General features: G+C 45.2%; 1 protein-coding gene across 2 annotated transcripts in view; it reads right to left on the reverse strand.

Moving 5' to 3' along the window:
- The window catches only part of ARID3B (AT-rich interaction domain 3B), a 57056-nt gene that overhangs the window by 34147 nt on the left and 7702 nt on the right, over positions 1-15207 (reverse strand). The gene's annotated exons all lie outside the window — the stretch shown is intronic.

Genomic DNA, 15207 nt, shown 5'->3' on the forward strand with positions numbered 1-15207 from the left:
TCTGAACTGCAAACACCACAGTGTAAAAGGTAGCCTGGGCAACAGACAAAAAGCGAACCGGGGGAGGTCAAACACCACCGGCTGGTTCAGATCACCCACCCACCATCTGGTGGTGAGCACATAGGATCTTAAATCAGATAAAAAGCTACTGAATTCACGAAGGGAATTCCAAACAAAAACAGTTTTTAATTAGAGCCACTTTAGTGTCTACAGTCTTAGTGTCATCTGGTAGTGACACATACACTGAATTACCAAGATGAATAGTCCCTGTCAGAGTCAGGCAAAGCTACATTCTCCCTTTCGAAACAGCAGCAGGCTGCCCTAATGCCTGCTGATTTAGTTTGAGCCAGTAATTCCTGCTGGAAAGTCAATTATCCGGTGAGCCCCATCAGCTGAAAGATATTTAATGGAGGATTATTGCCACTTCTGTTATGTCAGCTGTTTATCACAGCACACTGCTTTCCCAGCCCTTCTTCAGAAAGAGCTCAGAAAACAAGCTTTGTATATATGGAAGGATGACCACTCATCTACCCTTTGTGCAGAAATAATGCACACCTTTCTTCCACGCTCATCTGCACCATTGGTCAACAGATGCTCCAAAATGTACTGGTAAGCAAGTAGTTTACGACTACCAACACCCTGTGAGGACTGTTTGACACACAAGCTGGAGGAAGATCCCCCACCCCCACCCCAAAATAAACAGGAGCTGAATTGTTCCTTCGTTTGTGGACTGTTGGCATCCGTCTGTCTTCAGAGACAATGGGAGTGCACCTACAGGGGTGAATTCAAACCGCTGTGTTACCAGCATCAAAGTAAACTCCCCTGGACACAATCCTGTGCTGTTAGTATGAAGGTCCCAGACTACAGACCAGGACTTTAAACAGAAACGTCTATCAGCAGAGATGCACGAAGACATAGTCAAAGGCAGTAAATTAATGCCCATATTTTACTGGTGAAGAACACAGAGGCAGAGAAAGGCTCGTTCACGTCTCACCATAGTTTAGCGTGCCATCTGAAGGCAGCCACTGAATTAAAACCTGCTTTTCTTGTTAAAAGTGGGAGAGAGAAAGAATGGGGGGAAATATTTGTCTTGGGTTAAAGGTATGATGCAACTGGGCGTCCATTAATTTTTTGTATTGTTAATGTATTTATTGCAACAAATTAAAAATATGCATTATTCAAACAGACAGCATGGACATTTACTTTCCATTTCACTAGAGAAAACACTTTTGCTCACTAACACTACGCCTTGTTTCTGTAGAGTTCTGGACACTTAGCCCAGGATCAAGCACATCCAATGTGTTAGTAGCACTTGTCCTTAAATAAGTGACCTTGCTTAGTGTCCTTATGTATATAGAGAACCAAGAAGAAATATATGAATTTTATAACTGTACCCCTTATTACTAAGCAGAAACAACTGTGCAGTGGCAAAAGGGTTGTGAACTACATAACCAGAGGTTTTAGTTGATGTTCCTCAGAAATACTAACATTCCATTTGGTTGCAAACAACTATTTTGAATTGTTACAGCAACCACAGTTATATGATTCTACGCACTCATATTCAGGGAATTCATGAATCACAAAAAATTGAAACTTTATTTATAGCATACCAATACACCAATCCACTCTGACTTCCAGCAGGTGGGAAGGCTTCAGGGCAAGACATGGCTGCTTGCTCTTTCCCATGACTGGCAGAAGGAAAATATATAGATGTATGAAATAGTGAAAAAGCAGAATTATACAGAGAGAGTTGTCAGACAAACTTGCTTCATTTACCTAAATCGTACAAATTTACTTAATGGTATAGAGTTGGGGAAGGGACGCGGGTGGCGCTGTGGGTAAAACCTCAGCGCCTAGGACTTGCCGATTGCATGGTCGGCGTTTGAATCCCCGCGGCGGGGTGCACTCCTGTCGTTCGGTCCCAGCGCCTGCCAACCTAGCAGTTCGAAAGCACCCCTAAGTGCAAGTAGATAAATAGGTACCGCCTTATAGTGGGAAGGTAAACGGCGTTTCCGTGTGCTGCGCTGGTGCTGGCTCGCCAGAGCAGCTTTGTCACGCTGGCCATGTGACCCGGAAGTGTCTTCGGACAGCGCTGGCCCCCGGCCTCTTAAGTGAGATGGGCGCACAACCCTAGAGTCGGACACGACTGGCCCGTACGGGCAGGGGTACCTTTACCTTTATGGAGTTGGGAGTATTTGGCATTATATTAATCATAGAGTTGGAAGAGATTCATCTAGTCCAACCCCCGGCAGTGAGGGAACCTCAACTAAAGTATAAAAGACAGATGGCCATCTAACCTCTGCTTAAAAACCTCTAACAAAGGAGAGTCCACCACCTTCTGAGAGTGCTCATTCTACCTTCGAACGGCTCTTACCCTCAGAAAGCTCCTCCTAAAGCTTTCCCTTGCCTGTATAAAATGAAACGCAATACAACATGATCACTTCCTCCCAAGTTTCAGAGTACTTCCACTTCGTCAATCAGTTCTTCTCTGTTGGTGAGAAACAGGTCCAAGATGGATGATCCCCTTGTTGTTTCTCCCACTTTCTGGGAAATGAAACTGTTGGCAAAGCAATGGAAAATTTTGTTCGACCTTACATTCTTGGCAGAGTTTGAGTTCCAACAGATATACGGGAAGTAGAAGTCTCCTATGACTACTATATTGCTCCTTTGTGAATGTCTGGTAATCTGTTGTAGGAAGGCATCATCTAAGTCTTCAGTCTGGCTTGGAGTATAGCAGACACCCACAGTAAGGTCACTGTTGTTTCCCTCTCCTACCATTTTTATCCATATATTCTCAATCTGTCTTCTATGCTCCGGGTCATGGATCTGTTCACAAGTGGACACTTCCTTTACATACAATGCTACTCCTCCTCCCTGCTTGCTTGGTCTATTCGTTTTGAATAGATTATACCCCTCAACTTCTACATTCCATTCATGAGTCTCATCCCACCAGGTTTCAGTAATACTTATTAGGTCATATTTGCCATCCTGTATTAAGAGCTCTAATTTGTCTTGCTTGTTTCCCATGCTCTGTGCATTAGTACAGACAACTGAAACCAATAGTCTCTCTAGCTGCTTCCTTATTGTAGTTTCTTGCCCTCTGACAGGTTTTAGGAGTACCACCTCAGTTTCCTGTGCATCAATGAAGCTATTATCTCCAGAACCAGGTGTTCTTCTGTCATCTGTAATGTTGTCTCCTTCCCTCTCAAGATCTAGTTTAAAGCTCACCTGATCAGGTTTGTGAGACTCTTAGCAAACATATTCTTGCTACCCCCTGTGGGGTGCAGCCCATCTCTTGCCAGAGGTCCCTCCTCAAGGAACTGGAGATCATGATCCAAGAAGCCAAACCTTCCTGATCACACCACCTACACAGTCAGTGGTTTACCTCCAGTATTTTCCTCTTCCTTCCTGGGCCATGACCTTCAACAGGAAGGAGTGATGAAAAGACCACCTGTGCCCCAAGGCTCTACAGCTTCTGCCCAGAGTCTCATCGTCCCTAGCTGGAAGGCTGTCTGTGGCAGTATTGTTTGTATCCACATGAATCAGAAGGAGCGGTTGTGGTCAGGGGGCTTTATAAGACTCGGCAACTTCTCTGTCACATCGTGAATCTTTGCACCTGGAAGATAGCACACCCCCTGGGACATCCTGTTTCCTTCACACACTATTGCCTTTTTCCTCCTCAGCAGGGAGTCACTTACCACCACCACAAGTTTCTTCCTCCTCGGGGGAATGGCAGGAATCGTTCTATACAGTGTGCCTTCTAAAGGCTCCTTGGAATGTTCTAAGGTCTGCAACTGCTGTTGAGTCTTCCCCTCTTGTATATTGGAGCTTAGCTGGATATTATTGGGATAGGTTACAAAGCCAGGAGCCTAATGGCTCAAGTACTTGCTGTTACTTCCTCTCGGCTTGTCTTCTTCAGACTGCAATTCTCTTTCTCAGAGTTCATTTCCTTGAAAGGTAGTGTCAGGGAACTGCCATCGGAGCTAGAGGAGGAGGCAAGGCTCCACAGCGATGCTGGAGAAGGGCCCAGCAGGGAGAGAGGCAGCTCTTCGGCTGGGGAAGGAAATCAGCGTAACACCAGGGATAAAGGGGGGTCGATGGGGGAAGCGGAGAGGGGGCTCCAGGACTCCTCGCAGGAGACCAGCGAGGAGAGCACGGGTCCTCCGCTGCCCACACCCACCCTGCGCAGAAGACTTCCGCGCAGGGAGAGTAGGCGGCGACTTGGCGTCAAAGAACTTCTTTGCTGGAAGAGGTTCAAGAAACGCCCACTGACGGATTCTGCTAGCGACTGAACAGCCACGAAGTGAATGGCTGTCCAGACAGAAAAGGTTTAACCAGGCAACCTAGCCTAGAGTGGCGGTAACTTACGCACGAGCAACCCCTAAAACCATTACAGGTAGCATCCACATCTGAAGGGTTAAGGTCAAGAATAAAAATGACTCCTCCAAGTCCATCTCCTCCAAGTCCATCTCCTCCAGTCTCTTCGTCTTCTGGGGGGTGGCAGGAATCATTCTGTGCACTGTACCTTTCACAGCCACTTTGGTATATTCTGAGGTTGGCAACTGCTGTCCTAGCTCCTCAGGCCCAGAATCGGTGTCTGAGATGAGAGCATGAAATTGCTTTTGCAGCTCCAATGACACACCATGGACCCTGACAGTCCTACTTGTGCGTGTCATGTTCCTCCAGGGGGCTGTCTCTTGCAATGGGCAATCTTTCTCCTCTGTAGTGGCACCCCACCTGTGCTGCTGTTCCAGCACAGTCCACTCAGCTCTATCAAGAAACTATGCATCTTGTCCTACAGCTCAAAGTGTGACTAGGTGGGCCTCAAGTTGCTATACCTTCTCTTCCAGCAAGGCAACCAGTTTGCACTTGCTACAAGTATATTTACATGTTCTCCAGACAAATATGGCACAGGTACTGCAGGTAACTGCCGCAGCTCTCTCACCCTTCATGTTTCTTGGTCCTTTGCACAACATGAGACATCTTAATATTTATTATTATTAATAATACACAGAATACAAAAAGTCTTGGCACTAACCAAGTAAAAAAGGTCACACACTCCTTCTCCAGACACACAGACAGAAGCTTCTGGACTTCCTCTCCCAACCGATTCACCCTAGCAGTCATTTCCCCTGCCCGCCTCAAGCAACTGAGCAGGTAAATGAACTCCTGCCTGGTCCTCCACATCTTGTTCCTGCTTAAGTCTTTGCTCCCATCTGATCCTGGACCACTTGCTGCATACCAGCAACTTGTAGTTACTCTAGAAGTTTCTTTTCTTGCATATTTACTAGAATACATACTTGGCCATGGTGCATGCTAGCTATGGCATGTTTTGGATCAACACCAGCAAGGTTTTACAAAGCAGAGGGGTGGTGGTAAATGCTGTGTTCCTTGTGTTCACCTGAAATCTCTAACAGACATATCACAGATAAGGATTCCTCTCTCTCTCTCTCCCTCTGTGTGTGTGTGTGTGTGTGAGAGAGAGAGAGAGAGAGAGAAGAAAGAGAGGCAGCTTTAGGCCTTAGGGGCATCCCTAAAACCTGCTGGCGACATTCCCCTTCATCTCTGATCCACAAACACACCTTCTAAGGTTAGTCAGGTATCAAAGCATGCCAGGGAGCTGTTCCTCCCCAGAGATTGCAAGCCTGACTTTACAAAAGCAATTAAGAGCTGCAGCTATTTTAGGATTACTCCCCAGCCACCTGGGACATCTTATTAGAGTGGAATTCAGATGTCCAAAACAATTTCAGTTTCCCTAGTACTGCCCACCCCCAAAGCCACTTAACCCTTTCCTCAAAGACTGAAGTGGAAATTCCTGACACAACGACACTTCTCCATTTCTATTTCTTCAGAAGCCAAACTTGCAAATGGTTGGAGGGCCCCTCCCATGGGGCAGCTTTTCCCACCAAAAGGATGAACCATTTCTTTCATTTATGCACCATGGGCCCTGCCTATGCAGAACTCTAGTCTTCAAAAGGCTGCCTTTTGGCAGGGGATGTAGCAGCACTTAAGATCTCTCACATCAAAGTCCTATGACACCTTCATTCTGGAGGAACATGCCAAGGACCATCAGAGGCATTTATTACCGTTATTGCAATATTTGCTGCTGCAAACCTTATAAAAACTGGTGCAACAGAAAACTGAAGCATAAGACAAAAACGTTTTGCCTAATACTGTGCAACTCTTTCAACAACTGCTGTCAAATGGGCAGCCGCCCTTGGTTCCATTTCTCTGTTGGTGCTTCCCAGAACTGCTTTCCTCAGAACTGCCCCAGCCTAAAGGGGGGGCGGATCACAACCACCTGAAAACAAAACTAAAAGAAAAAGATAAAAATCTAAAGCACGTCATCCAAATAAAAACTGCACCAAAACCTAAATATAAGGCTGAACTGACAAACTCCAGAGTGGCTTAGCTTCAGCCACCAAATGCCAGCCCAAAGAGCAATGGTTTTGCAGCACCTCCACAAGAAATTCAGGCCATGGAAAAAGGATTCCAGCACTGCTAAGCCTTTACCAACAGCACCCACACAGGAAAACTTCCAGTGGACTGTGCCCTTTGGGCTCAGATACGATTGTAATAGAAACACTCAATCTTTCAGGGAGGGAAGTAATTTCAGATATTTGTGCACTAGATTCTTATAAAATCACTCCGAGAGCTCAAAGCAATGTCTACAAAGGCATCTGATATTGCTATATGCCGCACCCAAGCTATTTAGGGCTATAAATGTCAGAAACAAACTTAAGAGCAGAAAGGCTGCAAACATCCCCTGCAGTTGCTTAAGTTGCTGTGATGCATTTCACCCTGTCAAAGAAGTGCCATGGCATTTAGGAACAACTTGTGACTAGTCTTAGAATCATAGAATTGTAGAGTTGTAAGGGACCCACGAGTGATCTAGTTCAACCCCCTGCAATGCAGGAATCTCAACTAAAGCATCTATGATAATTGGCAACCCAATCTCTGCTTAAAAACCTCCAAGGGAGACAAGTCCACAACCTCCTGAGGGAGACCGTTCCACTGTCAAACAGCTCTGTCAGAAAGTTCTTCCTGATGTTCAGTTGGAATTTCCTTTATTGTAACTTGAAGCCATTGGTTTGAGTCCTACCCTCCAGAGAAGGAGAAAACAAAGTTGTTCCCTCTTCCATGTGACAAGTACAAATCACAATGGCTGAACCAGAATCTCCAGCAAGGAAAGGCCAAAGCCTTCTCCAATCATCAGCCTGAATTTGTGAGAATTGTTCTTACCACTGAGAGGTTATGGGAGCAGCAGTGAATGTAGGACCATTTGAAAATGTGAATGCCGTGAAAATTAAGAGGTTCAGCCATATCTGAAGATGGCTCTTCAAATCACAGACTAACCATCTTCATTATTTTAGTCCTCTTTGATTTGTAACCCACCCCCCTATTTATTTAGAAAATAGCAAGGCTTCAATATCTAAAGTGGTGGTTTCTCCAGGAATAAGCACTCATTTTGAGACAAGGAAAGGTTGACCAAGGATCTGTTCTGGTTTTGCCCACCAGCTTTGCCACACACACACAGAAGTGAGAGAGGTGGCGGTGGGGGTATTTGAAGATTACTGGGGAAGCAGCAGAAATTCCTTCTGTGGGTGGAGAGAGGAGCCCTCGGAAGTGAACCAGATGCTGTTAAAAAGAAAAACTGTTGTAGTACAACACTATGATAAGATCAGGTTTACTATACTGTGCTGGAAGCTCTTAAGCACTAGCAGAGAAGAATGCTGCAGTAATTATCTCTCCCACACATACACCGCCCCCCGATGTACACCTTCTATTGCCTGTTATACTTTGCATGAGCTGCCTTGAGTCCCTTTCTGGGGAAAAGGCAGAAGATAAAGAAATAAGTATAATAATAAGAACTGGGAAATCCTACTCCCCCCACCAGCAAGTGGTGTGAAAGCGCCTGTGGCTTTCTAAATGCTTGAGAAACATGAAACCAATCAAGGTTAATTGTGACAAAAAAGGAAATACACTAAATTTTGCATGTGTAGTTGACCAGTTGACTCTTTCGTTAGACTTCCTTAACAACTTTAAAACCCATGGTTAGGCAACGCCTCAGTTGGGACCAACCAAAATGTCACAAAAGTGTGGCAAGCTGCTTAGTTCTCCAGAACTCTTCAACACACAAGTTACCCAGAGTGGGCAGGTCAGCAGTGGGGGCAAGAAATACTAGGTTTACGCTGTAACCATGAGCTCAGCTTAGAGACTCAATTTCAAAATGAAGCCTGCAGGCTGACTAGGTCCCTCCCAGATGCTACACATATCAGATTCCACACCTATGATAAAACCATACAAACTAGACACTCGTGGCAAAGACCCATTTAACCAGCTGGAACAAAAATGTCTCCAGTTGTTTCTGGAAAGTGCAGACAGTGGGTGCCTGTCTTATTCTGAGAGGAATACTATTCCACAGAAAAGCCCTGCTCCAGGTTACTGTGGAGCAGGATTCTGGAGTCTTTGGAATTTGCAGGAGAAACTGTCCTACAGACTGCAACTATCCCCTGAGCATTTAAGGGATAAGGCAGTTTCTCAAGTAACCTGGTCCTGAGCTGTAAAGGGTACCAACAAAGGGTACCAATATATTGGTACAAGCACTTTGAACTTTGCCCAGTAGCAGATTAGCAACCAGCACAAATCCTGCAAGCAGGCTGAGTTTATTTTGCCCCCCGCCCCAGCAACCTAGTCATTTGGTTTTGCATTAGCTGCACCTTCCAGCTCAGCCAATGCACCCACACATGGTGCATTGTAGTAATCCAACCAAGAGGTTAGCAATGCATGGACAACTGTGCTCAAGCTATCCCAATCCAAGATTGGCCATAGTGATCTTACCAATTGAAGGCCGTAAAAGGCACTCATAGCCACCAAGAACGCCTGTGCATTCAGCAACAGAGCTGGATCCAGGAGCACCTCTTAACTATGCACTTACTCCTTCAGGGAGAGAGCAAGCCCGTCCAGCACAGGCATCTGAATTACTTCCTAGACCTGGGAACCACTCACCGACAGAGTGTCCACCCTGCCAGGATCCAGACGTAGTTTATTAGACCTTATCCATCCCACTACTGCATTCAGACACCGGTTTGATCACACATCTTTGCACACATATCCCTCACTTTCCACAGCAACCATTACAAAACTGAATCTAGGATGTAGCTCAGAAGACAGAAGCAAGGTTGATTTTCAGGGACTGGGACCACTCATGTCTCTGGGACAGGGCGCAGTGCTCCAAGTACCACCACCTCTATTATTTTCTCTCAAGTAAGTACATAGTTGTTGTGCATCTCCACACCTAATGGCATTCTTGGTTATAATCAGTGCTATTCTTCTAGAAAAAGAGGTGCCAGAACTCACAACGGACATCTTCCTTGTTCTCCTAGAATAGCAAAGGAGCCCCCTGAGAGGTGCCGGAACTGAGTTCCAGCGAGTTCCGGCTGAAAAAAAGCCCTGGATGCAATGTAAGCTGGACTTGCTGTCCATCCTTAATACTGGCCACTGGGATAGATGCAGGTGTCCTGTCCCAGAGACACGAATGGCCCCAGTCACTCAGAATCAACCTTGCTTCTGCCTGCTTAGCTACATTCTAGATGTTTTAGTCACTATACAGTGGCAGAACTTTGCAAAGAATGCAACAAACAAGACAGCAGTTTTTGTCCAAAGCAGATTAAAATTCATATTATCTAAACAAATGGACTTGGGACATCTAGAGAAAATAAATAACAAATTTCAATGCATGGACATGACTATTTTGAACACTGTCCTAGGAGCATCACATTTTCTCCTCCAGCCATAAATTTGTGTGTGTGAGAGCATTCAGAGGTTTTATGTTCATGGCAGAGATGTTTCAGATTCCAAATTCATCATCAGCATCTAAACGGAGCACTGTGCTGCATGTGCAAGGCTTAAAATAATAATAAACCCATACCATACCACATTCAGCTTCCGGACTTCAAGACTGTTTCTTCACTTTTGACCTCAATCTGACACATTTTAAATGGATCTGATGGAGAACTCAAACATCCACAAGTGTACACATATTAAGATAAACTTATCTGCTTGAAAATCTGTGCCACTGTTTCTATGCAACAAAGTCATATAAATGTAAACACAAGCATTTTAAACATGCAGTGGAAGAGTTATGTAACTTGCTGTGAAATATTACCCCAAGTGAACAGAACTTGATGCAATTCTCTCTGCACTTCTTCTTCTCCCTGGTAACCTGAGAAAGTATTCAGCTATGCCTACAACTGGAGAGGGGCCCACACCTCTGCAAGGAACACCCTTCCCCTGCAAAGTTTTCATTTCTCCTCTGCTCAATTGCAGCCGGCCATAATAACCTTCCTACTGTAGCCGACTGAGCCCAGATGGATCTGGGAAGCTTAGGGGAGATAAAAAGCCGAAATGGCTCCCTCTGCTTTCCTTTGGGGATTTGCCAGTCCCTTGACAAGCGGCCAACCCTTCCCTCCTCATTTTGTGCTGACAAGATTCTCACCGCCCCTGTGTCATAAGCTGAGCCAGCTCTTTTGTCTGCAAGGGTGCTCTGCAATTATTTACTTGACTGTGGGAGGCTGAATGGAACTCCAAGCAGCCAGGCATCACCACCTGCCTGCCTTCCAGTAGTATTTAGCAACTGAAAACAGGACTTGCCTACAGCGGGATGGAGCTCGAGTTTTAAAATGAGTTTGAAGAGCGGGGAAAGTGGCATCATGCCAAAAACACATTTTGGTTCAGAGTGTCAATTTCAAGTGAAGTTACTGCAGCAGAGAGCCATTTTTAGATCAAACATATGTACTGGTCAATGTAAAACACCATTTAAGGAGAACTTGCTAACTATCTGACAGAAGAACATTACCAAGAGAGATCAAATGATTCCATTTCTTCCACCTGCACAAGGGTAAGCATTTGATGTTGTGGGACTACAATCTCATTAGGCTCTGCCAAGGGTATGGGGTGAGGGGAGCTGGTCCACCAGATGCCTTAAGGAAGCCAGTAAGCAGGGTATGATGGCAAAAGCTCTAGTCTTTGCCTCCTGATCAACTTCTAAATCAACCTGGAGTTTACATATGACCATTTATGACCAACAGTCAAAGACAGATGTTTTCTGTGAATTTACCTAGCCTTCTTTCAAAGCCATCTAAGCTAGCAGCCATCACTATATCATGTGGCCGTGAATGCTCTGGAGCGACTGCCCACCATAGCCCGAAACAGGGTGGGTAGCCTGTGGCTCCTTCAGATATGGGCAGATAACCCTCATTTTCCCTGATGAGTAGCCATGATGGCTGGGGCTGCTGGGAGAGGGAGTCCCAACAGCAAGTGGAGTACTGTAGGCTGACCAGTCCTGGCTTGTAACACTGTCCTCCTTGAGACACATGCCTTTCCAGTGTTTCTCAACCTGTGGGTCCTCGGATGTTGTTGGACTACAACTTCCATCATTCCTAGCCAACATGACCAGTGGTCAGGGATGATAGGAGTCTGGGGACCCACAGGTTGAGAACCGCTGCAAGTAATCAAGACTGGGTGACTGGTAACAAACTCCATGTGGGCTGATTTTAGAGGGCATTCAGGAACTTCGGTTGTAGCTGTGAAAAGTGCTGACCAAACCCAGGCCTTGAAGCATGTTGCTCGACCTATGGGTCTATTTCCAAGCACAGCTGAAACTGCTCAGTATGTCCATTAAAGTCTTAAGCAAGATGGGCTTAGGAAACGGAAGAGAGCCAGCTTTCCCCATACACACCAGCTGTCCACTGAGGTCAGTGAGAGAGATCCTTCTGTGTATCCTGCCACCATCAGAAGCACAGCTGGTGGGCACACAGGGAAAGGCCTACTTGAGTGCAGTGCCCAGATGTGGTTTCCAGATGCGGCTAGAAACCACGTCTCATGAGGCTACATGCTTCACCTAAGGAGACCGAGGTGGTATGTTCAAGTAGTTAGAGGGTTGTCCCATGGAAGATGAAGCAAGCTTGTTTTCTCCTGCTCCAGATGGGAGAACCCAAACTATTCAAATGACAAGAAAAGAGATGCCGACTAAAGATTAGGAAGAACTTGCTGGCTGTAGGAGCTGCTCAACAGTAGAACGGACTCCCTCAGAAGGTGATGCGCTCTCATTTCTTGGAGGTTTTCAAACAGAGGTTGGCTGGTCCTGTCAAGGACTCTTTAGCTGTAATTCCCGCATTGCAGAGTTGGACTAGATGACCCTTGAGGACCCCTTCCAACTCTACAATTCAACGATTCTGTTAAACTTGCTTAGCCCCCTCTCTGTGGACCATCCAATGTAGGCTGAAGACCTTTTCATTTCATTAGTTTTCAGTTTGCCTGATATCTGCTATTTTATTGTTTAGAATGTTTTTATTTTAAAGGTATGCATTGTTTTTAATTAGATATGAAAACTCTGTAAAGTAAAATGCCAGAATAAAAATCCTAAAATAAAGCAAGCAAGCAAGCAAGCAAGCAAGCAAACAAACAAACACACACACACACACACACACACGTAGTGGTGCAGCAATAAAACTGCTAGCCCATTTACAAAGCTAAGCAGGGTCCAGTATGATTTCAAATTGGATGGGGAACCACGTATTGAGATTCCTGCACTGAAGGGGGTTGTACTAGATTACCCTCGGGGGTCTCTTCCAACTCTACAATTCTATTGTTCTAAGTAAACAAACAGGAATGCAAACCGTTGGCACCCAGCACTCCCTTCACCATTGGCTATTTATAACATTCAAGGCCAGGAATTTCTGGAATTATTTAGGGACTGCTCACATTGAACAGCCAGCACAGCACCTTGACATAGCATGACAGAATAGTGACAGAATTCACATCACACTATTTACAATGACACAGATTGCACACCTCTGTCAGGGTCGGCTTATATCGAGCAGGTTGTGATATGGCAGATGGTAATTGTCCAGTAGGATTTCTATACATCAAAAGCTCAACTGAGCTGTGCAGTTTATCTGTGGAGGGCCAATGATCATTTGCCAGATGGCTTGCCAACACCTGACTGACACTCCTCCTGCTCCTTTTGCAGATGTGCTCACTGCAACACCAGTTACTGCTGTTGTGAATGGTCATGGGACTAATCTGTATACATTTCATCCATGCACAGAAATGGCAGAAGCTGAACCTATTGCATGCTATGACCTTTATTGTGTTTTCTTCCCATATGGGTACACAGATCTCTCTCTCTCTCTCTCTCTCTCTCTCTCTCTCTCTCTCTCTGTGTGTGTGTGTGTGTGTACACACACACACACACACACACACACACACCTGTCATCTCTCTCTCTCACCTGAGGATGACATTTCATCAGGAGCAAGAAATAGACTATACTTCACAAACACTGATGCTACTGCAAAACTGCTCAACTTTAAGGTACCACAGGATTTTTTCCTTTTTTCTTTTGTAAGATAAAGGTAAAGGGACCCCTGACCATTAGGTCCAGTCGTGACCGACTCTGGGGTTGTGGCACTCATCTCGCTTTATTGGCTGAGGGAGCTGGCGTACAGCTTCCGGGTCATGTGGCTAGCATGACTAAGCCACTTCTTGAGAACCGGAGGAGTGCACGGAAACACTGTTTACCTTCCCGCTGGAGCGGTACCTATTTATCTACTTGCACTTTAATGTGCTTTCGAACTGCTAGGTTGGCAGGAGCAGGGACTGAGAAACAGGAGCTCACCCTGTTGCAGGGATTTGAACCACCGACCTTCTGATCGGCAAGTCCTAGGCTCTGTGGTTTAACCCACAGCGCCACCCGCGTCTTTTGTACTTGCTGTAAAATACCAATGTGCTAATTCTCTAGAACCATTTAGAGTAATCACTCCTCTTGGAAGACACAAGATTTACCCACTCGAGAAGAATGGCAGATGAAGGTGATGGACTACATGGAACTGGCGGAAATGACTGGCAGAATCCGAGACCAGGGGGAAGAGTCAGTCGAAGAAGATTGGAAGAAATTTAAAGTTTATTTACAGAAACATTGTAAAATTAAGGAATGTTAGAAGGATGTTGGAATGAAGTTACGTGGTTTTAGCAGAAATCTTATAAAAGATTAAGAAAAAATAGATTGTTAATTGGTGAGAATGTAGAGTTACGCTATATTAAGATAAATTATTAGGATAAAAATAAAGAGGGAAAGGATTTGCTGAAATAGCTAATTGAAGTAGAATACAAAAAAGGGAGGTGTGAGGAGGTTAAGGAAACAAGCAAATGAAAGATAAGTTATGAAAGGATTGATTTGTTTTTTTCCCCTCTTAATTGTTTTTATTTTTCTGTGTTTTTGTACTTCTTCTTTTTTCTTTTTTTCAGTTTTGTAATCTTCCAAAACCTTAATAAATATTACTTTTAAAAAAATAAAAATAGAGTAATCACTCCTCAGCAACAAGCAAAGAGGATGTGCAACTAAAGGTCAGTCAACCCCCATGCAAGACGGTTCATGAACACCTAGAGACCAATTTGCAATTGACTCAGCAGGCTGTCTGAACTTCTGCCAGTTGCATCACACTGCATGATTTGAATTGCAACACCCGAAAAGCTCTTTGACCACAGAAGAGTCACACATAGCAGTATAGAGTGCCCATTACTCTCCAGCCAACAATACCAAAGCTGCCAGCATCAGCTGCAAACGGAAACTGTTAAGGGAGCAGGGGAGACTTCCCAGGGTGTGCTCAGAGGGTTCGCCACATTCCTGCCATGCACTTCACCTTCCTTTCCTGGGCCCACAGTGGCAGGCAGGAGCTGTAAAAAGCTTCCCTTCTGTTTTTGAAAAAAGCTACAAAGGGGCTGCTTGACAGCTCACAGGTACCAGCTGCACAAATACAAGTCGGGGGACACCTGGATTGCTAGTAGTAGATGTGAAAAGGATCTAAGGGTCTTAGTAGACCACAAGCTTAACACGAGTCAACAATGTGATGCAGCAGCAAAAAAAGCTAATGATATTCTAGGCTTCATCAATCGAAGTATAATGTCTAGGTTAATGGGAAGTTATAGTACCACTCTATTCTGCCTTGGCCTTACCACATCTGGAATACTGTATCCAGTTTTGGTGCACAATTTAAGAAGGATATTGAGAAGCTGCAATGTATGCAGAGGAGGGTGACCAGGATGAGAAAGGGTCTTGTGGGGAATGGTTGAGGGAGTTGGGTGCGCTTGGCCTGGGAGGGAGGAGACTGAGAGGAGATATGGTGGCCATCTTCAAATGGCTAGGG

The sequence above is a fragment of the Podarcis filfolensis genome (assembly GCF_964270895.1).
Source record: "Podarcis filfolensis genome assembly, chromosome: 9".
Classification (NCBI taxonomy): domain Eukaryota; kingdom Metazoa; phylum Chordata; class Lepidosauria; order Squamata; family Lacertidae; genus Podarcis; species Podarcis filfolensis.